Source organism: Pavona decussata, unplaced genomic scaffold, assembly GCF_977016875.1.
Source record: "Pavona decussata unplaced genomic scaffold, jaPavDecu1.1 SCAFFOLD_315, whole genome shotgun sequence".
In the NCBI taxonomy this organism is placed as follows: domain Eukaryota; kingdom Metazoa; phylum Cnidaria; class Anthozoa; order Scleractinia; family Agariciidae; genus Pavona; species Pavona decussata.
In genome coordinates, this window is record NW_028145706.1 from 799032 (window position 1) to 825448 (window position 26417).

At 41.3% G+C, this 26417-nt stretch overlaps 1 protein-coding gene and 1 pseudogene across 3 annotated transcripts in view; both read left to right on the top strand.

Moving 5' to 3' along the window:
• The window catches only part of LOC146454102 (uncharacterized), a 392508-nt gene that overhangs the window by 159926 nt on the left and 206165 nt on the right, over nt 1-26417 (top strand). The gene's annotated exons all lie outside the window — the stretch shown is intronic.
• The window catches only part of LOC146454109 (hemicentin-2-like), a 57982-nt pseudogene that overhangs the window by 27124 nt on the left and 4441 nt on the right, over nt 1-26417 (top strand). Inside the window, exons 6-18 of the transcript XR_014859328.1 lie at nt 5647-5922; nt 7226-7492; nt 8709-8981; nt 9334-9594; nt 10055-10330; nt 11790-12035; nt 13201-13455; nt 14087-14137; nt 15308-15390; nt 15933-15973; nt 17651-17820; nt 18924-18974; nt 26093-26227. The product of XR_014859328.1 is annotated as a hemicentin-2-like (transcript). The remainder of the gene's footprint in view (nt 1-5646; nt 5923-7225; nt 7493-8708; nt 8982-9333; nt 9595-10054; nt 10331-11789; nt 12036-13200; nt 13456-14086; nt 14138-15307; nt 15391-15932; nt 15974-17650; nt 17821-18923; nt 18975-26092; nt 26228-26417) is intronic.

Genomic DNA, 26417 nt, shown 5'->3' on the forward strand with positions numbered 1-26417 from the left:
CTTAGCTTGAAGTGTGAAGCCAACAATTGTCCTCGAAGAACATGAAAACAAAGCGAACAATAGCCTATTCAAACCCAACCACATCAAGCCTACGTGTAGCCGTACCCACCTCCCGTTTTTCTTCGGGGGATGGGTACGGCTACACGTAGGCTAAACCGCGTCCTGCCTTTCACTGGGGCTTAAGTCAACGGAAAAAAACCTAGTAGGTGAAACCGAGGTTTTTATTGCGGTTAGATGAGGTTTTGCCTAGGTGAAACCGCAGATCAAAACGGCGAATCGACCGAGGCAAATTCGCGGCAAATGGTCCCATAGTTTCAAGCGGTACTGTACTTAAAACAATTCTTTTCAGAGTTTGGCTGAATCATGATCATCTCATTTGTATGAATTATAATAATTATTTTCATATTTCACAATGCAATAATTGTGCGCCTATGTCACAAATGGAGGTTGGGTGCCCAGGAGCCAGGGGCTGGTACTGCCAACCCAAACCCAAGTAGGTAGAACACCCCATAACCCTGCCCTAGCCACAACCCAGCCACGAACTCCGCCCGCAACCCAGCCCCAACCCTAGCACCTGTCTCACTGACACTAGAAGCTCAGTGGAAAAGTAATATGTTTATAAGACAAAGAACTAACCCTAACTCTAACCAACCCCCAACACTAACACCAATCCCAAACAATAACGACCTAACACTACCTGGAGGGAAGGGAGGGAAAGAAAAGCCCAACAAAACGCAATAAACTAGCCACACCACGAAAAACGCTGAGTAGAGTTTAGCACACCTAGACTGCAAGAGAATACCGCTGGCCACCCAACTGCCCACAGACCTGCCCCAGGCCCAAACAGTAATGTAACAACAAACGCTAATGTGCCACCAGTGCCCAAACTATACGCCAATAAATGCTAATGCCATGCTACACCACCAGGGAGCAAACTTGCTCCAACTCATTAATTTAACCCTATTTAACGCCTATGTCGCAAATGGAAGTTGGGTGCCCAGGAGCCAGGGGCTGGTACCGCCAACCCAAACCTAGGTAGGTAGAACACCCCATAAGCCTGCCCTACCCACAACTCAGCCTCGAGCCCCACCCACCATGCCAAAGGACCTCCGGGTTGGGACAGCCCGGAGCAATGGGGGGCTCGTGAGACACAGCCCGCAAGGAACCAGACCTGAGGCACCCAACCCCAAGTGAAGAGATGCACAAGCCCTACCTGCTATGCCAACTGACTGGAGATCTGGGTAAGAGAGCCAACTGGTGTGCGGATATAGAGTTGATAGGCATCACTAGACCATCGGCCTAAAGTCTTGATGAGGTGATCAGGGATTCCCCATGCAGCAGCTGTGGTAGCCGCACCAACCCGGAAGCTGTGGCCCGAGTAAGGGCCTGGATAACTGGCCGAGTGTAAAATAGCCTGCACCGTGGATGATAGCTGCTGCCGAGTTAAAGGATGGCCATCTGCATAGCAAAACAGGGTCCTTGAGAAGGGCCACGTAGAGCCAAAAAATTACCAAGGGCCATCACTGGGCAGATCAGGCTGTTGCCCTGACCCACATAAATGTCACAGCCTACACGAAAGGGGTCTGTCTTCGAGCACCTGATATGAACTTTAAAACATATATGGTCCACCAAAGAATCCGCTTGCACATCGCCAACTGTCAAATGGATACTGGGGTCAAACGAAGAATTTGTGGTGAACTCACCAGCTCGGAGGAAACTGAAAAAACCGGGAAAGAGACATCCGCAACTGGGTTAGATTTAACCTGAACTGAAGATGCAGTAAAGGAAAATGAATGGCCAACAATGCTAAGTAACACAACAAAACCATTAAGTTAGGGTCTCTGGAGGTACTAGAATACAGAACAGCCACCGCAGACAAGTTGTCGCATAAAAACTCGACCCGCTGTGACACCCACCCAGGTCCCCACAAATAAGCTGCCACAACAATGGGGAACAGTTTCTTGTATACAATCGAGAGGGGTTGCTGTGAAGCTGAACACGTGCCAAAGAACCACTGGTTGTTAAAGATAATTCCATAGCCCAGAGAGCCTGCTGCATCTGATGACACTTGGAAATCTGGAAGAGGGGCCCACGTAGGCATAAGGAAAAAACTGAGACTCTCCCAGCTTCGGAACATTTCCTGCCACTACGTCAAGTCCCGATGAAACTCCTGGTTCAGTCTAATGGGATGGTCATCGTGCCTGAAAGTAAACAGTAAGTTGATCATGCGTTGAAGAAATGTCCTTCCCTGAGGAGTTATCTTACATGTATGCATGGTGGAGAAGGCCAATAAGGGACTCCAACTGCCACCTCCTACAGAACCGCTTCCCCGACCAAGTACCCAGCAGGGCAATGATCCTCTCTCTTTTCTCTGCTGGGAGATGGGCCTGCATATTGTGGTGGAGTAACTGAATACACGCCTGCAAGTTGTTGTAACAGACTGGGGAAGCCGAAGGACCCATGGTCAGAAAATCATCCAAGTAATGGCGAAGGAAGTCAATGCCATAGTTGTGAGTCAGCATCCACTGAACCACAGCTGCAATAGCAGTGAAGATGTGGGGTGCTGAACACAGACCAAATGGGAGAGCCATGTCGAGTTAGTATTTGCCATGCCAAACCATTGCTGGGAATGGACAGCCACATTGCGATAGGCGCTTGCCACATCGAACTTGGCCATAAGAGTTCGTCAGCCCCTAGCCATTATGCCTTCTATAAAGGAGTCAACCGTGACATACTGAAGTGAAAAGGGGGGCTTTGGAATGGCGCCATTTACTGCTGTGGCCCTCTGACGAAGAGAGATCCAAGATGAGACGCCATTTACCCAGCTGGTTGCTTTTCGGGATGACTCCAAAATGACTGATGTGCAAGTCAGGAAAAAGAGGAGAAGTAAATGGGGCCGTTACCCTTCCGTGTGAAACCTCTGTCTCAAGATAAGCATCTATGACGGATGGGTGGACAAGGGCAGATTGCATGTTAGAAGAGGCTGACTGCAGGGTGACTGATGAGGTCTCAGAGCCAATATGGAAGCCCTCCTGAAGACCGGTAAGAACATAGGCTGCTGCCGTCCGATCTGGATAGTCACACAACTCTGCCTGAAACTGGGATAACTGAAATGGGGAGACTAAATGTACTGGAACTAATGGAGAAAACGAGTGAGCAGGAACAAAACGTCCGGGTAAACCAGTTGAATCCGAAGGATAAACAGCCACTGAGCCACACAATCCACGGTGCTGGTCTGGTTTGACAGGAACAAGATTATCTGCACTATGTACACAAGAAGCAGGAGGACTTGTAATCCTCTCAGTACTGCCCCCCCCCCCCCCCCCCTGGGCAGGGGAAGGGGAACGTGAGCGACCGACCCCTGGGTGGTGAAAGGGGCAGCTAACCTTGGGGTGGTCACTGTTACATGAACTGCAAACGTGGTGGTAGCGGCATTACCTGTTGTTCCACGAGATGCAGTAAGGGGGTTGGGAGATGTAGTCCCGGCTTGCTGGCACGGTAACAGATGGGGAAGTTGAAGACTGACAGTTGGCGATGGGTGCTGGCGACCGCAGGTGAAAGTTATACACTTATAAATTCATCTTCGACCAGTCAGATGTCCTATTGTCCGCAGCATCCTTGGTAAAAGCAAGATTGTACTCCAGCCAAGCTCTACTGGGTGATTGCCGCACAGTTTGTATGATGAGCAATTTATATTTAGTGAGGTCTGGCCAATGATCGGGATGGGTCGCACACATCACCATCTGAAAAATAGTAAAGGCCTCGGTCCAGGTCAATATGTCCTGTATTTCGACCACCCGACGCTTTTTAGAGACCACCAACTTGCCGTCCAAAAAGGCTTGTGGCTCGTGCTCTGCGGTCCGCAGATTTGCTGACAATAGGTCCGTTAAGTCCACAAACTGCCCGCTTGTAATCTTCGCTACAAGTTTGGCTGGAATCGGAGCGTGTCCTGGACCAACAACAAATGCCTTGTCCACTGAAGGTGGGAAAAGCAAACTGCCCAAACTGGAAGACGAGCTGGCAACATGAGTGGTGGTCAACAGTGACGCAAAAGACAGCACGGGCCGAGCCGAGCTAGAGCCGGTGGTGGCTGACACAGACGGAAATGTAGATACAACTGCCGGCAATGTCAACGTACCAGAAGAAGCAGCAAACGAGCCCGCAACGACCATAGAAGGAGTGGAACAAACGTTGGACGTGACAACTGAAGGAGCTCTCGATACAGGGACTGTGTTATTCTGGATCGCCGCGATGATGGTCGGCAGGGAGTTATTGAACGCTTGGGCGGTAGCGGACGCGATGTTATTGGAGAACGACAAGGACGTTCCCGCCGAAGCCGCTGAAACTACCACGCTAGCAGCAGAAGAAGAAGGTGAAGAAGTGCATGTAGAGGGGGTTACGCCCGCCGACAAACTGTTGTAAGTTGAGTGTGGATGAGCCATGCGAGCCAATCAATGAATGAACAAGACATGCCAACACGATGCGAGCGAAAAAAAATGCGTCCAGAAAATCACCAAAAAAGCGAGTACTGACAGCCAAACCGTACTTGTAGAGAATAAAATGAAGGCTGACCGCTAAGGAAACGCTTTTAGAGAAAAAACCTCGAAGAAAAACAAAAGAAAAGCCCAACAAAACGCAATAAACTAACCACGCCACGAAAAACGCTCAGTAGAGTAAAATTCCGAGCACGTGCAAAGGAGCACGCCTAAACTGCAAGGGAATACCGCTGGCCACGCAACTGCCCGCAGACCTGACCCAGGCCCAAACAGTAATGTAACAACAAACGCTAATGTGCCACCAGTGCCCAAACTATATGCCAATAAACACTAACGCCATGCTACGCCACAAGGGAGCAAACTTGCTCCAAGTCGTTAACTAAGTTAAATTACATTTAACCCTATTTTGTAGTCCCTTTTAATTATCACTGTCACATGTAAATTAGGTATGAAGGTCTTGGTTTGGGAAACTATAGCTGTAATAATAAATATTCACTTAAGTTATTGTTTCCTGCAGAGAAGGACTCAGTCGAGAATTACATTAATTTTGTAATAATGAATTTGTTTTTTCCCCACCTCCCCCCCCCCCCCCTCATTTCTTGATCAGTTCGTACTTGTGATCCTGATATGCAGTAAGGTGGCTTCCAATTGGCTACACGATATTATGCAAGTTTTAAGTACACAGTTACTGTAATCCGTACTGTGCATGTAGACACAAGTTGATACAGAAAAATGAACATTTACATTACTTTTACTCCTGGAGCATCTACATGTATGGTCAAACTTTTCGACCAGATTAATGCTTTATCTTGCAACGATACATTTTATGTGTAATTTCGATGTGTTCTCCCAGTATTAAGCTTTTCCAATACAAGAGCTCATTAGTTTGCTGAGGCTTTGCTTGCAAACGCTAATGACTAACTATCACTGCATGCTTTGGTTGCTCAAATTACTAGATTTTTGTATGCACTTTTTACAGTGTTGGAGAAAATGCAAACTTTTAACTGGTGATGTAACGTGAGAGCTGTAATAAACCCACCTTTCAGGTTATTTTACATTTGCACTGTGAATTTATTTTGTTTTATTAGTACAAGAAAAAAACTTCTGAGATATAATTTGTTTAATAAATTATGGTCGTTCTTTTCTTCAGATAATCCTGCTGATGTCTTTTTGCTAGCTAATACAACTGAGAATAAAGACTGTTCTGATTCGTTGTGGGTGAATTTCACTTGTGTGGCGTCTGAAAAAGCTAATCCAGCAGTGAGAAGCTATAAGCTTTATCGGAATGAGGAGCCGATTAATGCAAGCCACAGTGGAACATGGAATGAGAAAATAACAGAAAAAGGAAAACATGATTACAGCTGCCTGGCAATACATCCTGTGAAAAATGTGCGAAGTTCAAACAATGTTACTGTCACTTTTAATGGTGAGTTTGGTAAAGTTAACAATGAAAGACATATAAGCAAGCACGTTATTGTTTCGTTAGTGTGCATTATACAATGAACTGTGTAAAGCTCGCGTTTTGATTGGTCTGGAGGAGTGTGTGATTAGAGTATAGACGCACGATTGACGTCATCGAGTGGTGTGACTGGCGCACGTGATCAGAGTCTAGAGTCCAGCCAGAGCGACTGGTCAACAAAGTTTTGCAAACTGTTTTTGCGAGTAGCGGACAAACACAGGCAAATTTTCTCAGGAAAGGAAAACTGTTCAATAAAAAATTGGACAAAGACCGTTGAGAGTGACCTCAACCAGGATAGGAAAGCTAGAACTTTGTTTTGACGTGAAAAGTAAGCAAATATTTGTCGAAATATGTCGCCGATAGAAATCCGGTAATGGCGAGTAATCGATTACAGATCGCAGTGAAGCGACTTACATGCTGTAATATTTTGAGAGCAGGATTTCCTTCTGGAATAAAGGTTAGTTTCGAAAATATTGTTGGTGAAATTCTTTCGGATTATACTCTAATTTAGAAGATCACAATTGCATGTGTGGAGTAGTCCAAAACTGAGTTTGCTGGAAAGTTTTTGACTCAGCTCAGGCAACGCGATGCTCGCTCACGAAATGTGTTGAAATGTCTTGGTTATTGTATAAAACAAATACAACGCACAGAGGACGTCAAAACGTGGTGAGAACATCAGTCACGCTACTCGCCTACGGCTCGTAGCGTACTTCTTTGTTCTCACCACGTTTTGACGTCATCTGTGCGTTATCAGAGTACAGGCGCACGGCAAAATGGAATCTATTTGGTAACTAACAAGACAACACCTACCTCGCTTAAACTTGATTCACCACACGAGTCAAGATTTACACCATTTAATCTAACATATCGTGTAAATTGATTATATTGGATTTTAATTTTGACGTCGAAAAAGCTGAAACCCCTCTATCTATAGTGCAGCATACATGTACACTCTTACAGATAAAATATGGTGTACAAATAACTATCACTTAAGTGATGTTGGCATCCTTGTGTCTCAGAAAACAGTGCAATAGTAACATAATGAAAATAATACCAACGTGTGGCTTTGTAAAGAGAAACAAGCAAAGGAATTTGGCGTCCACTTCCTTTTTATATGAAAATAATTAATTTGTCATGCTTTATTTCACATTAATACATGTACAGCCAAAATCGTTATTGCCCCAGCAATTAAGATGGATTAATTACAATGATACTATTTACCGTCAGTCATTGCCAATAAAATAGTCATTTTCGTGGCCTTGTTTTCCAGTTCTATCGCAAATAACTGTCTACCTGACAAATGGCAATGAGACGGTCCTGGAAGGTGGTAATGTGTCTTTGTACTGTGATATATCTGGGTTTCCTAAACCAACCATTACCTGGTCAAAAGATGGTGAACCTATTGATGAACCTGTTCAGAACAGTCGCTGGTTAAACTTCATTTACATCAAAAGAGACGTGGCTGGGAATTACAGTTGCCATGCAAACAACACGTGTGGAAAAAGAGACTCTGAAGTAAAAAGAATTGATGTGCAGTGTAAGGACTATTCTTGTTAACACACGTTTCCATATCTCAAACTGACTTTGGACACCTTGTGAGATTTAAATAAATTAGTGTTGCAGAACTTCATTTAGTAGGCAGAGAACTGAGTGAAGAAAGTGCCATTTAAGCAAGGAACTCAACAGCGTTTTAGGTTTAAGCACAGGGTTAGCTTCATTGATTGTGATGTCCATGTAAACCTTAACAGCTAGTCCTTGGTCGTCGGTGTAATGTAAGGATAGCAGAAATGAAGCAAAGGACTCAAATTCAAGGCGCACACTATTCTGATCTTTTCCCTTCTTTTAATCTCTTTTACTAAGTTTTACTTTATACAATTTCAAGTGAAAGACAAAAGTCAGTTGGGCATATGGAAACGAATGTTAACCGACCATTTTTCTCTAACTTGTCTTTCTAATTAAAATGTATCAAGCTTTGCTAAAATAGTGAAACAAAATGTGCAGTCTTCAACGTGAAACGACTTGCTGGTAAGTTTCCGTGAAGGGAAGAACTCATTGTACTTTCTTTCTTGATCAGGAAGTTTCTTATTAATGAGTACTGTAGTATACGCCAGCAAAAATTGTATTTTTTTAAGATTACTACAGTATGTTACTAGGTTTTTAAGAACATTCAATGAATCCTTTGATAGACTACTGTATTGGGGAATTTTTGTGGGAGCAGGGATGGCGCAGTGGTGAGAGCACTCACCTCCCACCAATGTGACCCGGGTTCGATTCCCGGTCTTGGCACCATATGTGGATTGAGTTTGTTGTTGGTTCTCGTCCCTGCTCCAAGGGTTTTTCTCTGGTTTTCCTCCGTCCACAAAAACCAACATTTCCAAATTCCAATTCGACCTGGAAAAAATGGAGAGAAGACCCACTCGGTGGATTCCACTGAAATTCTATTTATTTATTTATTTATTTATTTAGTTATTTATTTATTTATTTTTGACTTTGTTGTATTAATTTTATTTTCTGAGAAAATAAGTGTTTCATTAAAGAATCAGGTTGTTTTCTTAGTAAGTATTGCTTTGGAAGCAATGTCTAAATCTAAGCGGGGAGAAAAAGTGGGCTGCAGGTGTCTCAGAGGGTAGCTTTTCATAATCTAGATTTGAAACTAATAACCGTTCACACGAATGCACGTGTATGTAACTCATCCAAAAACTCGTGATATGCTGTTCATTTTGTTTTTCATAACATGCCTTCTTTCTGTGCAGATAAACCTGAAAATGTTGCTTTAAATGTGAACATCTCAAATACCAAAGCGTGTGCAGACGTTGTAGTAAGTTTCACGTGTACAGCTAAAGCTGCCAACCCAGAACCAGATAATTATACTCTGTATGAAAATGGCCACGGTGTGGTTCAGAATATGCAAAGTCCAGGAGTGTGGATAAGACGATTGAACACTGTTGGTGAAGTAACCTACAGATGCGAGGCTAGGAATTCCATAGGAAAAGATAGCAGCAACAATACCACTTTCACTGTGGAAGGTGAGTTTCACTGCAAGTGTGATGGCTTTGCATGTTTATATTCATTTGCAACGTCAATGTAAGCTGATACAAACGCAGCTTGAGTGTTCAAAGAAGGGCACATTGTTTACTTAACATCAATTTTGCCATGTCTTCAGAGAAGCACATATTTGTAAGACGAGATTGAGTCTTTTACAGCATGTCTTATCTTAAAATGAGCTTTTAGATACATCCAGTGCCTGTTTAAATCAAGTCGTCCGATCGTGCTTTGTTTCAATACATACCCATTCTGTTAATGCCCTGACCAACTGTAGAATGTGTAACGTTTGTCATTGCAAATAAAATGATTATTTTCTTGACCTTGTTTTTCCAGTTCCAGTAAACATAACAGTTGATCTGGTACACGGCAACGAAACCCTCGTAGAAGGTGGTGATTTGTCTTTGTACTGCAGTGCACCTGGTTTTCCTGGAGTATCTGTAGCATGGTCAAAAGTTGGTGGCAAAACACCTGATGCGCGAGGTTCCTGGTTAAACTTCACTCGCATCACGAGAGTTGAAGCTGGTGATTACATTTGCCATGGAAACAACACCTGTGGTCGAACGAGCTCGTCAGTGAGAAGCACTGATGTCCAGTGTAGGGGAATTTCTTCTTTTTTTAATTAAAATTTAAGCTTTGCTAAAAGCATGTTAACACAATATAGATTGGAACTGAGGTTTAATAGGATAAGTTCGTTTAACAGGGATTATTTGTCGCTGTTTTATGGAGATTTTTTTCCCTTAATCAACAGCTTTGAAATGTTATGCATCTGTAGCATACATGTACGACGTTCTTTAGCAAAATACACTCGTTATGTAGTAATTTTAACATTTATGGCACCCATTGTTTTACGTAGGTCATTTACCATGATGTCAGAAGATGGCAAATTCAAATTTTTTTGTGCACATGCAGTGTAGTCAACATCGGCCCCATACATAATTTTTATAGTTAAAAGCAAAAACAGCGGAAGGGATGGATACAGCGTTAATTTTCAAATGCCAAAAAAAACTTTTATTCTGTCTATTAATTTCTCCATATTGTGCTTTCTTTTTTGAAGATGAACCTGAAAATGTTTCTTTAAATGTGAACATCATCGTCTCAAACAACCAAGTGTGTGCAGATGTTGTGGTGAATTTCACATGTACAGCTGAATCTGCCAACCCACCACCACACACTTATACTCTGTTTGAAAATGGAAGCCCTGTGGTTCAGAATATGACAAGTCCAGGAGGGATAAGACGATTGACCACTACTGGCGAAGTAACCTACAGATGCGAGGCTAGGAATTCCTTGGGATATGATAGTAGCAGCAATACTACTTTCAATGTCGGAGGTCAGCTTCACAACGAACGTTTCTCTGATTACTTCTCAAATTCACCGTTACACTTGTTGCATGGAAGCTGGTGCTTACATGTATCTTGGGTCTCCAGAGAAGGGCATAGTTGACGTCTGAAATGTCTAGATCCCTCAATCATCCTTAATGGGAGGCCTAAGTCCATTAAAAGGTTACCATAAACCGCTTTCCAGTTGTGTTCTGTTAGGTTTTTTATTCAATAGTTTTCTGGTTCCACATATTACTTTTCCCCCTAGAGAAAAGAGGCATGTCGCAGGGGCTCAAGCTGTGCAGCCAACATTTAGCGAGGGAATACAGACAACTGTCATGTCTCCCAGCTTTTTAGGCGTTTTTTCTAGAGTATGTCTGTCATGTGTCTTTTTGGTAATAGCGTTAAGGGTGTGGAGTTGATTCCAAAACTCAATGGTGACTTTTAAACTCAAAGTCAGTGTATCCATTTCATTTACTTTGCATTGTTTCGGGCGCTGTAAAGAAATTCCTGTTCTCATTCAGGAAATGTCAGGAGACAAACAGAAAGTGTTCATGCTGATCTGAGACCCTAACAATCCGCTTGGTCTTTAAGATGCATATAAAATTACTAAATCGTGCTTGGTCTAGCTTAGTGAATGGAAAAAAAAGGCTACCTTATTATAGGAAATTAACAATGCACTTTATTAACGCGATTTTACAAAATTCGCGTTAATTTAATGTATCTGAATTAATGTTGATGAAAATTTAATGCACGCTATTTTACAACATTGTTATTTTAAAGCACCGTTTTTTTCATTACAAAACCTTACTAGTTCATGACTCCTCTATTGGCTCTTCAGAGTCACTATCTTTTGAATTGATAGGGTCTAGTGAGGCTGCAAAACCAAATTTTCGGCTTTGACAAAACTTAGAAATATCCCTGCACTTGTCGTTTCGCAGTAAATAAAGCAAGATGCTTATCGAAAAGTTCGCGTTAATTTTAATGCATGTAAACCAAAGTTTAGAAAAATTCGCGTTAATTTAGGGTAACGTATATTTTCTTCGCCTTGTCAACGTGCATTGTTAATTTGCTATAACAAGGTAATTAAAAGTTTGTTGTGGAGCGTTTTCAGTGTCCTTGATGGCTCAGTTTGCCGACTGTGTCAATGCTGTCATCTAGTGTCTGTTGCTTCTTACAAAGATTTTGGCAGGCACGCAAGCAAAATGTAAAAATTCATTTTAAGCAACTGAACTGATGTAATTTGCGATAGTGGAGAATCTGCTCGAACAAGCATCACCAAGTGGTCCTTAGTCCCACTCTGCCTCTCCCATTAATTCACCATAGAGAGAAGTGTCTGGTAATCCATACAGATGGCAGACACTACCTTGCACTTATGTTTAAGACAGCTGGGAGCATGATGTCTTGAAAGTGTAAACGACTGTTATTCTAATGAGGGCCTCAATTAATTGTCCCTGTTGTGTTTCAAAGTTCCTGCAGTGACAATTGAGAACGACGCGATTGTCGTTAAGGAGGGAAGCAACGTGACGCTCTTTTGCAAATTCTCTGGTTTTCCATCTCCAAGTGTTTCCTGGGTTAGTAACAAAAGTGAGCTGATGAAAGTAGGTGACATATGGCGGATACCGAACATCAGAAAAAATTACACCGGAGAGTACAACTGCTCAGCAAGCAACGCGTGTGGCAACGACAGCAAAAGAACAGTTATTGATGTGCAATGTGAGTCACTGTTCATCCATTAAAATACATTGTAAAAATAGTGAGGTACAAATTGTAAAATGTGACGCTATTGTAATTAGTCATTTTTTGTTTAGCCTAAACATTGTGATAAAAAACCCAATAAACTAAAGTTATGAAATAAACAACCCTAGAGTTGTGTACTTAACAGTTCAATAATCAAACTGCGATTCTTTTGTCTTTGGAGTTTATTATTTTTTGTCGTGATTACTTGAAACACGCAGCCGTAGCATCCATTGAACAAAGCTCCTATTTGGTTTCTTTGCTTTTCTTTCCTTTGTTTACTTTTGGTAAGATTTTTGTTTATTTCAGTGGGGCTTACATGTTTGTGATGCACAGTAGTGGGTCTATCTATAACAAGATAGTTATGCAGTTAATGTATTCTAGCAAGGTGAAATCAATTTACTTTTAAAAATATTTTGTAATGCACACCTCGGAGCTCCGTTCAGTTACGGTCTATGTATGTAACATGGTTGCCATAGCGTTGTTTGTCTAAGCGTTTTTTTGTCAATGCATTGTGACACTTAAAATAATTGCTCTTTACAGAGCTATTTTTGACCGCCTTTCTATTTGAATCCATGTTCATTTGACCAAGCACTTTTGAGAATACGCCATTGGAGGTTACTTGTAAATCCTTAGTAATCTTTAGGGAAATAAGTTGTTGGCATCTTTGTTTTCAGGGCTAAGATATCGTGGAGTATTTTTCTTGCATAAAGATCAAACTCAGAGATAATGGATAACTTCTTAAAATAATTCAGACATCTGTTTTTACGATATGGTAATGGTCATAATGCCTGGCTTATTGAGATAAATGTGGTGGTCCATTTGGATTGTCATCCCAAAGAAGTCTATTCAAATAAGCATAGATTGCACCATCATTATCATCATCAGCGTTATCATAGGAATAACAAAAAATGCAAGCAATAATCATGATAATTAACAAATGAATTTAACGTAATATTACATTTTTCTCACACCAAACAAACAAAAGGGACAAAAAACAACGACGATAGAAACTGCAACACTACCGCTGCTATTACTTAATCACTACCATGACTAACTGATTCAAACCTAGGGTGAACTCCCCATTTATGTGTAATTAGGCCTACGCTCTAACGATTCATATTTTGTCACTGGTTCTTTTCAGATCCTGCATTGGCCACACGTAGTGGTCGGAATTTCACTGTGTCCCTTGAAAGCTCTGCCTCTTTTGACTGCACTGTTGATGGAAACCCTGAACCTAACATTACATGGTACAAAGGAAGTACTGCTGGCGGAACTGTACTCTCCCTTGAGAAAGCCTTTATTTTTCTGCAGACCAAGTTAGATAACACGGGCTGTTATACCTGTTTTGCAAGTAACTTTTTGGGAACAGACACTATCACCGATTGCCTTAAAGTCGGTGAGTCATTTACAGTCCTGTGGAAGTAAATTTTCTTACAATTTACAGTTAACGTTAAATTTAGATGTTCTTTGATTTAGGATTTAGATGTCCGTTGTTTTCGGTTGCCCCCTTATTAGCTATCATTTGATAGAAATCTCGAGCTCATAGTCTGATCGACATTGTTACAAATACATCGTGACTAATGTTTTCTAGTAATCATATAGCTTGTAGCTGCTAGATATTTGTATGTGTTTCCTTGTGCCGTTTGGGTTCAAACAAGATGCCTGGCATAAAGGATTTCTTTCACCCCCACTTGTTATTTACCACTAAGAGGGCATGCGTCTTTTGTACCACAGTTGCTGGTGGATCTGACTTTCTTTTAACTATGCTGCCGTTGAATGAAATCGAAACCTGTATTTTATTTTGCTGTGATGATATGTTGGTTGAGAAGAGATTTTAAAGCATGTCACGACCAAAAAGACATCTAAATTTGCAGTTAGCTCGCCAAAACTGTGCAACTCATTGTTTTTAAACATAACCGTTTTTTGCAAGGGTAGCTGACTAGCATCAATAATTATAGAAAAAAAAAACTGAAAAATAACAAGTAGTGTCCTGAGTATCTTACTCATTACTGTCTCACTTTTTGTAGAACTGCCGCCCACACCTAGCACTGGCAAATCATCGGAACCTACTTCAAAAGGTAACCCTTTGCTAGAAATAATCTGTAACGTGATCCAGTAAAGAAAAAGCCTCATTTACCCATTGATGTGCTTATCTACAGTCGAGGAAAAGTTTGACATTTGACCATGCTGTCAGTGTTAGAGTGCATTTTACCGTTGTGGAGAGAAATAATTATTATAACAGTTTGTTAGTTTTGTAATCAGTTGCATCTGATTGTGAAAAATGGAACCAAAACGTGACTTAAGGACGGTGGCTGCTAATGCAAAGGTATTTTTGCTCAGTTTATGACTATGCGAGAAAAGAAGATCTTAGCAAAGGCTATTGAAATCTAACAATAAAATTGTGAGTTATCACACATTTTTCAGAAATATTAAGCAACAATAATTAAAAAAGCTTTAAGAAACATAACAATGTATGGCATTTTCTCAGAATTGAATCTTGATTTTCTCTGAAAAATGCGTGGTTAGCCTCAATTCTTTTGGATTTCGATAACCCTAGCTAAGATCATTCTTTCTGCATAGTCATGAACTGCGCATCAATACATTTGAATTAATTTTCTCGGCCTGCAGCTTCCGGAGATGCACAGAACGTATGCGCAGTAGCAAACGGAAGCACCGTTCTTAAAACCTCCACTCTCAGAACAAATTGGCGTTAATTTGTTGCAAATTGTGCCTAAATTCCAATCCTTATTTTAAAAAGTAGAGATAGCGTTGAAGTGTTCTAAAAATTGGACTTAATCATAGCATATTGTCGCTTTTAAACTTTCTCCGCGCTGCCATTTTGGATTCCATGACGTCATATCGTTGCCCAATTATTCTGCACAAAAGAGCATCTGCTTCCTGTCAACCGTAGGGCGCCATAAAATCCAAAATGGTGACGAGTGGGAAATTGAAACGCAAAAATGGGCGATAGTCATTCGATTACTAAAATGCGATGGCCACGTTTTCAATTTTTTTTCAAACGTAGACACTATTTCCAAAGTTGAAAAGTTTAAGTTTGCGTTAACTGAAGTCTTTTCAAACTAAAGTCTCTCGTTTTGTGTTGTGCAGTTTTTAGTGAAAAAGATTCCCTTGGCACACACAAGTGGAGAGTTTTTCGCCAATCATGGGGCTCAATTCTGTGACCACTGTAACACCTGGATAGTTTGAATTACCCAACATTTATGCTTAAACTTTTGTTTTTCCATTAGCTTCTGATAGCTCTCTTAGGGTCACGCTTAAAGTCACAAATTACAATTGTGGAAATTTACCAAGGGGAAAACTTATTCAAACGGTATGAATGTATTTAACTTCTTTTCTAAAGGTTGCTATAAGCAGTTGCAAAAAGGTTAAGACGCTTTTTTTTCTTCTTTTTCTTCTTCTTTTTTTTTTTTTTTTTTATTCAAAATTGTCATTCTGAATAAGAAATACACTTTTAAACGAAAGTGATAAGATTTTAACCAGCTCTGGTCCCCCGGCTCCCTTAAAGTGTTAATACCTGTTACTTTAAACATGAAATTCGAAATTGGAAAAACATTGATTAGAAGAAGGGGGTAGGGGGAGGGGGCGGCCTGACTTGATTGATGAATAATTCAATTCAATCCACTTCAATTTTATTCACACTTATTCGAATGGAATACAATATATTTTATAGTAAAAAAAAATTGTCCAATTGAATATTGGACAAGTTCTATCTCCGATATGTAGTAAACCGAACAAGCTTGGTCAATGACGCTGCTCATGTGGCCCGTCGGATTGCATAATTCAATTATCTGGACTGCTTACTTGGTAGAATAGTAATAAAGGCTCTTACTTCCTTGATTTTACTTCCTTTAGGCTCAGGACATTGTTGAAGCTCAAGATTGTAAATTAGAAAGGTACTACCACCAGCAAATTTTGCGTATTTTTAACAAATGTAAACATTGGAATATTTGCAATCAAATTGCGCCAAATGTTTATCTGGTTTGACAAGGGGCTAGATTCTAAAGAAACTGTGGTTCTTCGCCGGTGGGTATCAACTCAGTTTATCAGTAGAGTTAGTAAGGTAATTTAATCGCCGTGACGAGATTCTAATGCTGACGTTTTGAGCGTTAGCCCTTCGTCATACATGTAGTTTGGTTTAGTGCGTGATTCCCGCGTTACCAACACACACCATAGTTAGGGTGCTGTTGCAAGAACCAATCTTTTGTGCAACTCGCAAGGCATCGCCGTTGCGAAGCAAGTTGCAGACAAAAGTAAACTTGTAACACCTCCGCCTCGCTACTCAGTTTTCTCGCAACGTTGCGAGATGAGTTCCAACGTAACATGTCCTCTGCAACTTGCAGCGCATTGCTCTCGTAAACATTGCGTTGCACAAAAAATTGCCTTGTGAAACAGCGCCTTAAGGATGACTCTTTACCGGACTTTCGGTCAGAAGATCGAAGGGTTGATGGTTCCAGGTTACTTGGAACCATCTACTGTTGTCTCGTTAGAGAGAAACTTTCCTCTACGTCCTGTTGGAATACTGTTGAGGGTAACCCCACGGTAGACTAGCATCCCATCCAGGGGGAGTAGCAATACCCTTAGTTGGTTCATGCTACAGAAACCGGATTCCACTAAGGCTTGAAGTGCAACTTTGTCTTATTAGGCACTTTAAGCAACCTCGACGGCTACGCCTACCAAAACGTCACTCGAAAGTATAAGTCTACTCTTCTTGAACCACTTCGCGATTATCCCAATTCATTCAACTTGCACAACGCGGCTGAACTATCCAGGTACAGAATTGGTAGGAGCCGCATTCTAGTTTAGACAGAGTATGTGCTCACATTCTCGACAAAACCTTGGAATTTGGTCATTTCAAGTTGTTTTACCGAGGATGGCGAGGAAATATACCAAAATTTAAAACACACGTGCATGGTCGTTGTTTTTCTCGTATTAGGCTGATTTAGCAACAGAATGGGAACGTCATTTGAGGACGCAAAAGCGCGCGGAATAGTCTGGATGCGAGTCTATTTCGACTATCTTATGGGTATTCTTGATGCGTGCAACTACAACGCCGCAAAACTAAAGCTGTAATGACGAAAACAATCACTCTGCACGTGCATGTTAACTTTTGGTACACTTCTTTGCTGTCCGCTGTAAAACAACAACGTGAAATGACCAAATTCTAGGTTTTGTGATGAACTCGAACACACGACAGTGAATTTTCAATTCTCTTTCTTTAGTTGAGTTGGACCACACAACTACCAATTTGGTTGGTTTTATTTGGTAGTTCACTATTTCTGTAGAAGTTGAACTAGTTGAAGTAATCTCGAAGTAGCACAAATATAAAGTAAAGTTATATTTTCAAGTTACCTTTTCGTTGGCGTTGCAGCCGTCGAGGCTTAAGTTCCGTAGTAATACACACCCCTTCTCCAGAGAATGTGAAATTATGAAGCCGCTAAACTTCTGCGCAATATCGACAGCCATTGGTGTAAAACATTAGCTTGTAATAGGTATTTCTAATAGGTATCTTGTGACAATTAACTGGTCCATTAGTACAATGCAGCAATTTAGCAGTCTGTTTCTAATTTTAGGTGCAAACCAGGCAGTGCGATCATTGATCTCGTTTTGCGATTCAATCGAAGTGTAAGTGAAAGCAAGGTAATATCTGCTCTGAAGACTGCTGCGCAACAAGACAAATTTGGCATCTTTAAAGTGGACCCCGAATCCACTAAGATCACCGAGCCTGAACCTACAACCAGAGGTACAGTAACACTGCTGTTTGTTTCTCTTTGGATAAGGAAAATGGCTTCACTCCCAAAAGCGCCTGCAATTAAAAAATCTTAGTGCAAAGTGAGTTTCGCAGGATACCGAAAAACAAAATGTATCTGTTTTGTTGGCTCAGCTATGTTAGGGCAATCTTGTTTGCTGCTTTGTTTGGGGTGACTTTAACTGACGTTTCGACAACCTGAGCGGAAGTCATCTTCAGAGTCAAGTGAACTGTGGAACGTCAGTAGATGGTATATATGTCTCTGGTTGTTAACGTGACAGGTCAATGAAGTCAAGATGTTATTGTTCATTTGTCACTAAGCCGTGATGTTATTGGCTATGAAGACTGTAAAAAGTGATTGGTACGTTTCGATCTGTCTTTTGTTAGTCAAAAGTCCATGTGTCCTTTTTTAGTAAACTGTCTATTGTTGGTCTGTTTCGTTGATGTTGTCAATGAGTCGTTTGTATGGTGCAGGTAGTTGTAGGCAACGGTTGAGTGGTGTTTGTTCTAAGTTAGTAAACCAGCTGTCCAGAATGAGTCGTTGATAGTAATTTGTACTGTAGGTAATGCACTTGGCAGAGTCCCAGTCGATTCTGTGGTTCGTTTGTAAATGGTGCTCAGCAATGTGATTGTTGATATCACCATTTCTAGTTGCTCGTTTGTGTTCAGTCAGTCGTACGTTTAAATTTCTGCAGGTCTTCACCAATATAAGTGGCCTGGCAGTCACAGCATTTGATCTTGTAAACTGCTCTCTGTCTGCGGTTCGTTTCGTCTTTCTCCTGTACGTTCGTCAGCAGTTGTCGTGAAGTGGTAATTAATTAATTAATTAATTAATTAATTAATTGAACCAAAACCTGTATTTTTTTTTTTTTTTGCTATGATGATAGTTTGGTTGAAAAGAGATTTCAAGCATGCCACGGCTAAAAAGACATCTAAATTTGCAGTTAGCATGCCAAACTTGTGCTACTCAATGTTTTTAAACTTAACCGTTTTTATCAAGGGTAGCAGACTAGCATCAATGATCATAGAAAAAAAAATTGAAAAAATAATAAGTAGTGTCCAAAGTATCTTATTGTTTATTGTCTCACTTTTCATAGAACTGCTGCCCACACCTAGCACTGGCGAATCATCGGAACCTACTTCAAAAGGTAACCATTTGCTAGAAGTAATCTGTAACGTGATCCAATAAAGAAAAGGCCTCATGTACAAATAATAATAATAATAACAACAACAACAATAATAATAATAATAATAATAATAATAATAATAATAACAATAATAATAATATTATTATTATTATTTTGGTTTAATTATTTGATGTTGGTTTTATTCCTTTTTTTAAGATTTTTAACTTTGTGTATATGATTGATTTTTTTAATAAGAATAGCATAGTAACTTTATCAGAAAAAAAAAGAAACGGCTTGAAAGTTCTCTTTTTTATCGAAATAAATTGTAAATAGTTTTTTAATAGTTCTTATTTCTACTTTTAACTTGTGAATAGCAATTTGTCTGAAATATGGTAATAAAGAGTTCTCATTATTTAAAAAATTATTATTATAATTATTATTATTATTATTATTATTATTATTATTAATTGATTTTCTTTGTTTATTAAATGATTTTGTAAATGGTTTGAACCCAGGAGTCATGTCATAAGTATGTAAATTATGATCATCTGGGTGAGTGTAGTCCTCAGAAGGAGTTTCGGGTGACTTCAACTAACTTCGATAACCTGAGCGAAAGTCATCTTTAGAGTCAAGTGAATTGTGGAACGTCAGTAGGTGGTATATATGTCTCTGGTTGTTAGCTTGATTGGTCAACGAAGTCGAGATGTTATTGGTTGTTTCTCAGCAAGCCGTGATGTTATTGGCTGTGAAGATAAAAAGTGATTGGTTCGTTTCCATCCGTCTTTTTTGTAGGTCAAAAGTCCGTGGGTATATTTTCAGTCAAATGTCTATTGTTTGTTTCGTTGTTGTTGTCAACGTCGTTTGTATGATGCAATACAGTGGTGCAGGTAGTTGTAGGCAACGGTTGAGTGGTGTTTGTTCTAAGTTAGTAAACCAGCTTTCCAGAGTGAGTCATTGATGGTAATTTGTACTGTAGGTAATGCACTTGGCAGAGTCCCAGTCGATTCTGTGGTTCGTTTGTAAATGGTGCTCAGCAATGTGATTGTTGATATCACCTTTTCTAGTTGCTCGTTTGTGTTCAGTCAGTCGTACGTTTAAATTTCTGCAGGTCTCACTAATATAAATGGCCTGGCAGTCGCAGCATTTGATCTTGTAAACTGCTCCCTGTCTGCGGTTCAGTTCGTCTTTCTCCTGTACGTTCGTCAGCAGTTGTCATAAAGTGGTAATTAATTAATTAATTAAACCGAAACCTGTATTTTATTTTGCTGTGATGATATGATGTGATGGTAATTCTGGAGTGGTAACAGTCTCTGTGTTGGATGGTTGGTCTTCATGATTTCTGAGATCATGAGCTGCTGCTTCTGAAAGCTCATCTGGAACGACAATGATCTTCTCAATGTTGACTGTTTTAAGTTCATCCTGATTGAATTTATGTCAAAGTCGTAAAAGATCCTGGCGACCATGGACATGTCGTATAACAGTGAAAGGACCATCAAATCGACGGATGAACAGTGTGGCTGATCCTTTTGGTTGTGAGCTTGGAGGTGGTCTTCGAACATAAACCATAAACTTGCTTTCCTTCAGCTATGTTAAGTTCTCTGGATGATTTGTCATAATATTCTCTCTGAGTTCTTTTCATATCTGCTTTGATGCTGTTGAAATGTTTTTGGGCTTCACGCATACGAGACACAAGCTGCTCTGCATATGCGCTTCTTGAAGTGCTTTCTACTGGTAAGTCAAGAGTAATGACTTCAGGTGATGGTGCGTTGCGTCCAAATATTAGGAAGAATGGACTAATTTGGCCCGTACCAGGAATCGGAGATACATTGTGAGCATATACAGCTGGCTGCAGGATTTCTTTCCAACGTTCCTGATATTTCTCACGATAAATTCCTATTGCTGCATTCAACCATCTGTGAAGACGTTCTGTACTTCCGTTTAGGTGTGGATGGTAACTAGTTGTAACAATGTGTTTAATTGAGAGAAGTTTTGTTAGCTGGCGTAATACCGCATTAAGCCATTCTCCTCCTTGACCATTTTGCAAGACTGCTGGAAATCCATATTGCAGTAATACATCATTAAACAGAACTTGTGCTGCAGTAGTTGCTTGTTTATCTGGTACTGGAATTGCACGTAAGAAATTAGAGGAGGGACAAACAGCCGTTAAAATCCATTTGTTATTAGTAGGGGTGGTAGGCAATTGTCCAACATAGTCTGTTCCGATGGTGCTGAAGGGACGGTCATATATGCGAATCTGCGTCGGCCCATGTTTGGGATCAATAGACTTAAATTTGATACAGGCGGGGCATCGCCTGATCCAGTTCCGCACAAGCTTAGCCATATTTCGCTAATAAAAGTCATGTGAAAGGGAGCCATAGGTAGCTTCATGTCCTTGATACATTCCCAAAAGCGAATCATGATACACTCTTAACAGATGACGTTGAAGTTGAATGTCATTGGGAACCATGATCCTATAGTTACCTGGGTGCTCCATAAGCTCATCACGATACATAAGCAAACTGTCAATAACAGATTAGCGTTTGGCCATTTGTTTAACCCACTGCAAATGTTCCTTTGGTATGTTCTTGAGTGCAGAAATATCCTGATTAGAGCTACCAGTAATCGCACCAGTGATCCTGTAGCTGTCTCTTTGCAAAACTTGATCAATGGCGGTTTAAAGATTCCAAACTTTTGAAGTCTTGAAAGTTGCACTCTGAGGACAGACTTTCTTGAGATTTAGCAACTGGTGGATTCTTGGACTGGCTTGTGACTGAAATTTTGGCTTAAGGCTCCTTTGCACATTTAGTTCTCTCTGAAACAGTGACAAGACAAACTGGGTCGAGGCAATCAGCTTGAGGTATACGACATGCATTGTGTAAACAAGCCATGGTATTGTTAAATGTTCCATGAACAAGCTCAGGGGTATGGTGCAGAATATCTACTAAGGTTCCGATGGTCAGAAATGTGATAACACCATTCTTCGGAGGTATGACAACATTGTCCTCAGGAATGTTCTCTTTGACGGGGTGACCGCTGAGGACATCAGGAACAACATTTCTTTCCCCTTTTCTGTGTTTGATAAAAAAATCAAACTCAGCCATGCTCATGCACCATCATGCGACTTTTGCCTGTTCTAGTGCCACAGTAGTTAACCATTTCAAATTGGCATGATCAGTTACAACTTTCACTCTTCCGCCTAGTATATAAGAACGAAGCTGTCCAAGACCCCATTTCACAGCAAAGAGTTCCTGATGCATAGTTGTCCAACGTGATTCAGCTGGAGTAAATGCTCGGGATGCAAATCTCCCAGGGCAAAGCACACCATCTTACTCTTGAGCCAACATTGCTCCACATCCAAGCTTACTAGCATCCACGTGTAATTCAAACTGAGCATTCCAATCAGGATGGAGCAACATAACATCTGGGCCCGTCATTGTTTGCTCAAGTCTTGAAACTCTCTTGCTGTTTCTTCTGTCCATTAAATGGTCCACCCTTCTTGAGGAGGGAACGTAAGGCTTGTGTTCGGGTAGACATGCAGGGAATAAAGTCTCTAAAATATCCGCAGAGTCCAAGAAAATGCTTCACTGCAGAAGTTTTGGTTGGTGTGGGCATAGATAAAAGTGCTTTTATTTCTTTGCTTATTGGAGTTCGACAGTCTTGAGTGATCCGATTTCCTAGTATTTCGATTTCTCTTGAGAAGAATGTACACTTGAAAGGGTTCAAGTGCTTGCCAACTTTAACCAGTCTCTGAAACAATAATGAATACTGTGCTAGGGCTTCCTCGTCTGACATTTGCCCATTGACATAAACAACCAGCCACTTATGCAAATAATCTGCAAATACAGTGTTCAAAATCCGCTGAAAGGTGTTTGGTGCTGTTTTCAGTCCGAAGGGAAGCCTAAGAAATTCATACAGTCCCCGAAGTGTACAAAAGGCAGTTTTATGTTGATCAGACTGACGGATAGGAATTTTTCCTTGGCTGACGGCATCCAGAACGCTTGAGATAGATGGGATAGGGTAACCATCTCCTACTGTCACGCTGTTGAGGCGACGATAGTCCACCACAAATCTTGGAGGTTGCAGTTTACCCTTTTCTAGAGGTTGCGGACCAGGATGCATGGAGAACCCCATTCTGATTGACTTGGTTGAATTATCTTACGCTTTAACATCTGCTCGATTTCTGTTTTGATAGCTCTGAGTTGTGCTAGACTCTTCCTGTATGGGTGAGTGTAGAAGGGGGGAGGGGGGGGGGCATCCATTGTGTCAAGTCTGCGCTCAAACCCCTTAACAGCTCCAAGTGGACTACGAGGGAGAGGAAATGCAGTAGGATATTGACTGGTAAGTTCCTTGAATCTCTTCATAATGTCTTCATCAATGGTGGAATAGGCCAAGCTGTCTAGCTCGAAGGCATGAAATATGGCATCGGTGTAGGCAGGTGAGTAAGGGTCACTGGTTAGTTCTTCTGCGGGAGGAAACTCTGGACCTTGACAGTTAAAGTCTGGGAAGGTATTACAAAAAGGAGACAATATTGATGAATTGAGACCAGAATCGTCCATTCCTTTTATTTGAACTGAAAGTTGCCATTGCTTTGGAGCACAAGAGTCTGACTCACAATGCTCCTGTTTAGTGTTCTTTGGAGGTTGAGATGAAAAGGCTGGCTGCTGTGCATTTGCCCATGTAAGCCGTCCATCTGCAAGCTGTCTGGGAGTAGCATCAGCTGCTTCTTTGAGAATAGCATCATCATCCCTTGACATTTCTCGAACATTGCCAAAAATGACACTCTCGAGGATACTTGTCTTTTTCAACTTAGATTCCACTGCCAAGGTTGTATATGTGATGCGCATGTCAGGAACTTGCTCTGTGTGAACTGGATCTGGTGTCTCAGGAAGGTCTATGAGGTGTGCATTGTAGTAGGGCTCACTGTTAGGGCGTGCGCTTTCTGGTATCACAAGACTTGAAATTTCGCTCAGATCATAGTGACCACTGAGAACCTTAACACCTGGCTGAATGTCTTTGCCCTCAATCCATAACGATTGAAACACTGCTTGATATCCCATGAAAGCTGCGGAAAGTGTGATTCAGACTGTAAGAAAGTTAATACCACGGTGAAGGGATTGTGAGTGCTTGTGAACACCTGGTGGTGGTACTCCCGTAAGAAGGCATGTAACACTGACATGTGGCTTTGGCACTGTCGCTCCACTTTCATGTGGTGAGGACCCATGGGGCGCTGAGACGCTTGTGAAGCCTTGGAGTGGATTGTTGAGAGAGCACTGGACACGAAACTGCATACTTGGATGCCGACAGGTGATGCATGGAACATAATGATCAACCAATGCTTGAGTCGCGTGAAGGTGGTTTTCCCCAAAGACTATTGGCCAGACAAGGCCTGGAACAACAGGCATAGTGAAGACAGTTTCCGTTTGTGTTTCTCATGTGATGGGGATTTCCATGGTGGCAACTGCTTTAAGGTTAGATTTTGCACCACAGCTCTAACAGAAATAGGTTCCTGTAGGGCACAGACTGTTTGGAGGCAACAAAATCAGCATGCACTTTGCTCACCAGAGACACTGAACAGCAGCTATCCAAGGGTAAGGGCAGTTGTTGACCTGCAGATGTAACAGAAGTCCACAGAATATTACGCTGACGTAACTGAGCTTTTTGCGTTACCAAAGGTGCAGGGATGGTAACAACAGGTGATCCAAATAAAGGAGTAGATGGTGATGACTGGAGGAGGTGGTCGTGAAGCTGAGGTTGAGGTTTGGTTTTCAGAGCGCTCAGAAACAGAAGATGAAGATTTTTCCGGACACTGAGCTTTGAATTTGGCCAGACGAGTAGACAAGACTACAACTTGCTGTCTGAGAGAATTTACCTCATCAGATGGAACAGTGCTGCAAGATGCGCTGGACAGGCGACTTTACAACCCCCGTCTATTACAGCGTTAGCATTTGTGTTGTTGACCATATGAGCACTTGTTGCCATCTTCCTTGCAATTAGATCGATTTCCGAAATCGTATTGTTGCAGAGCTCGGGTTCTTTTGAAGCTTCTTTGCGGTTTTTTGGACAACACCTTGACAGATGATTTGTTTCTCCACGAGTGAGTGGCATTCGGAGGTGTTACTTTCCATCCATCGAGCGACTAATTTGTATTCGAGGCGGTGGGCAGAGTTTGAAATGACAACTCAATGTGACAAACTGCTTCAACAGTCATATCGAGAGTTTCAAATCCTGCTGTTTTCACAACAAGCTGCTGAGCAATACGGGAATTGACTTAAGAAATAAACTGAAAAATTGCAAACGTGGGACAATCTTTCGCAATCTTTTCGCCAAGTTTCTCCAATTGATGCAGTAATTTCTTGTATTTGAACGCGAATTGTTCCACGGACTCGTTACGCTCTTGCTGGATAGCGATAGCGCTTAACTCATTGGGTAATCAGTGGCACTGGTCTTCTTTGGATTCACCGAATTCTGCACATAATCTTTCCATACAAATGTTAAGTTTGTCCTATGCTGCCTTTTCTGTGTAGCCCTCTGTACGTTAAGCGATTGACAACACCGACCTTGGCCAGTCGCCAACACATTGTTATTCCAGAAGCAACAAGCGTGTTTCGGCGAGATGTGATGTTTGTTGGGTTAATTGCTCCAAAAATTTGGATATGTCGTCTAGTATCACAGAATCTTGACGAAACGATGGAATTTGCAAGGAAGGCATGCGAAGGTCTTGATTCTTGTCGTGATGAGAGGCTGTAGGAGCTGCATCGGCCATCTGGCCGACTGTTTGAGTGACTTGAGAAACATTTTTAGTGAGGTCCTTCACAACGCTGACAAGTCCAGCCACGACTCCTTGAAGTTCTTCTATTGTTTTCATAAATTCGACAAGATTTGGATTCTCCACCACTTGTAATCGTAAACACGGGGAATTAACTGTGAGATCAACTGAGATTGTAGAAACGCAACTTTGTATTCTAAAACAGTAAGAAGGAAAGACTTGACAATACTCGTACTTGATAAAACGTGCCGAGTTCTCTGTTCGCTCCCTTTGTCACATGACCTTGTTTATGTGTCCCATGATCCACTACATCTTTCTCCCTCCCCCTCAAACCCCTTGCCTTAGTAATCAACCATTTTAAATCATACTTTAGATGATAATAAGGAGGATGATCTCCCATGGACGCTAATTGGTGGTGCCGCAGGAGGAGGTGTGGTTCTGCTTATTGCCATCGGAGTTGCGGCATGGTATATGCATAAAAAGAGAAAGTGCAGGAAGGACACTAAAAGTAAGTAGCAACAGTTTGTATAACATCATCAGTTGCATCTGAGAGGGCATTGATACTTAGGTCCCTGAGTGCTTTGCCCTGGATGTGGTATGATCTTAGGGCGCTTTATGTTTGTCAGAACTGGCCGCCCAGACCTGCCAGTCTTTAAATCGAATGCGTCATGTTGAAGGGGTGGTGCTACAAAATCTTG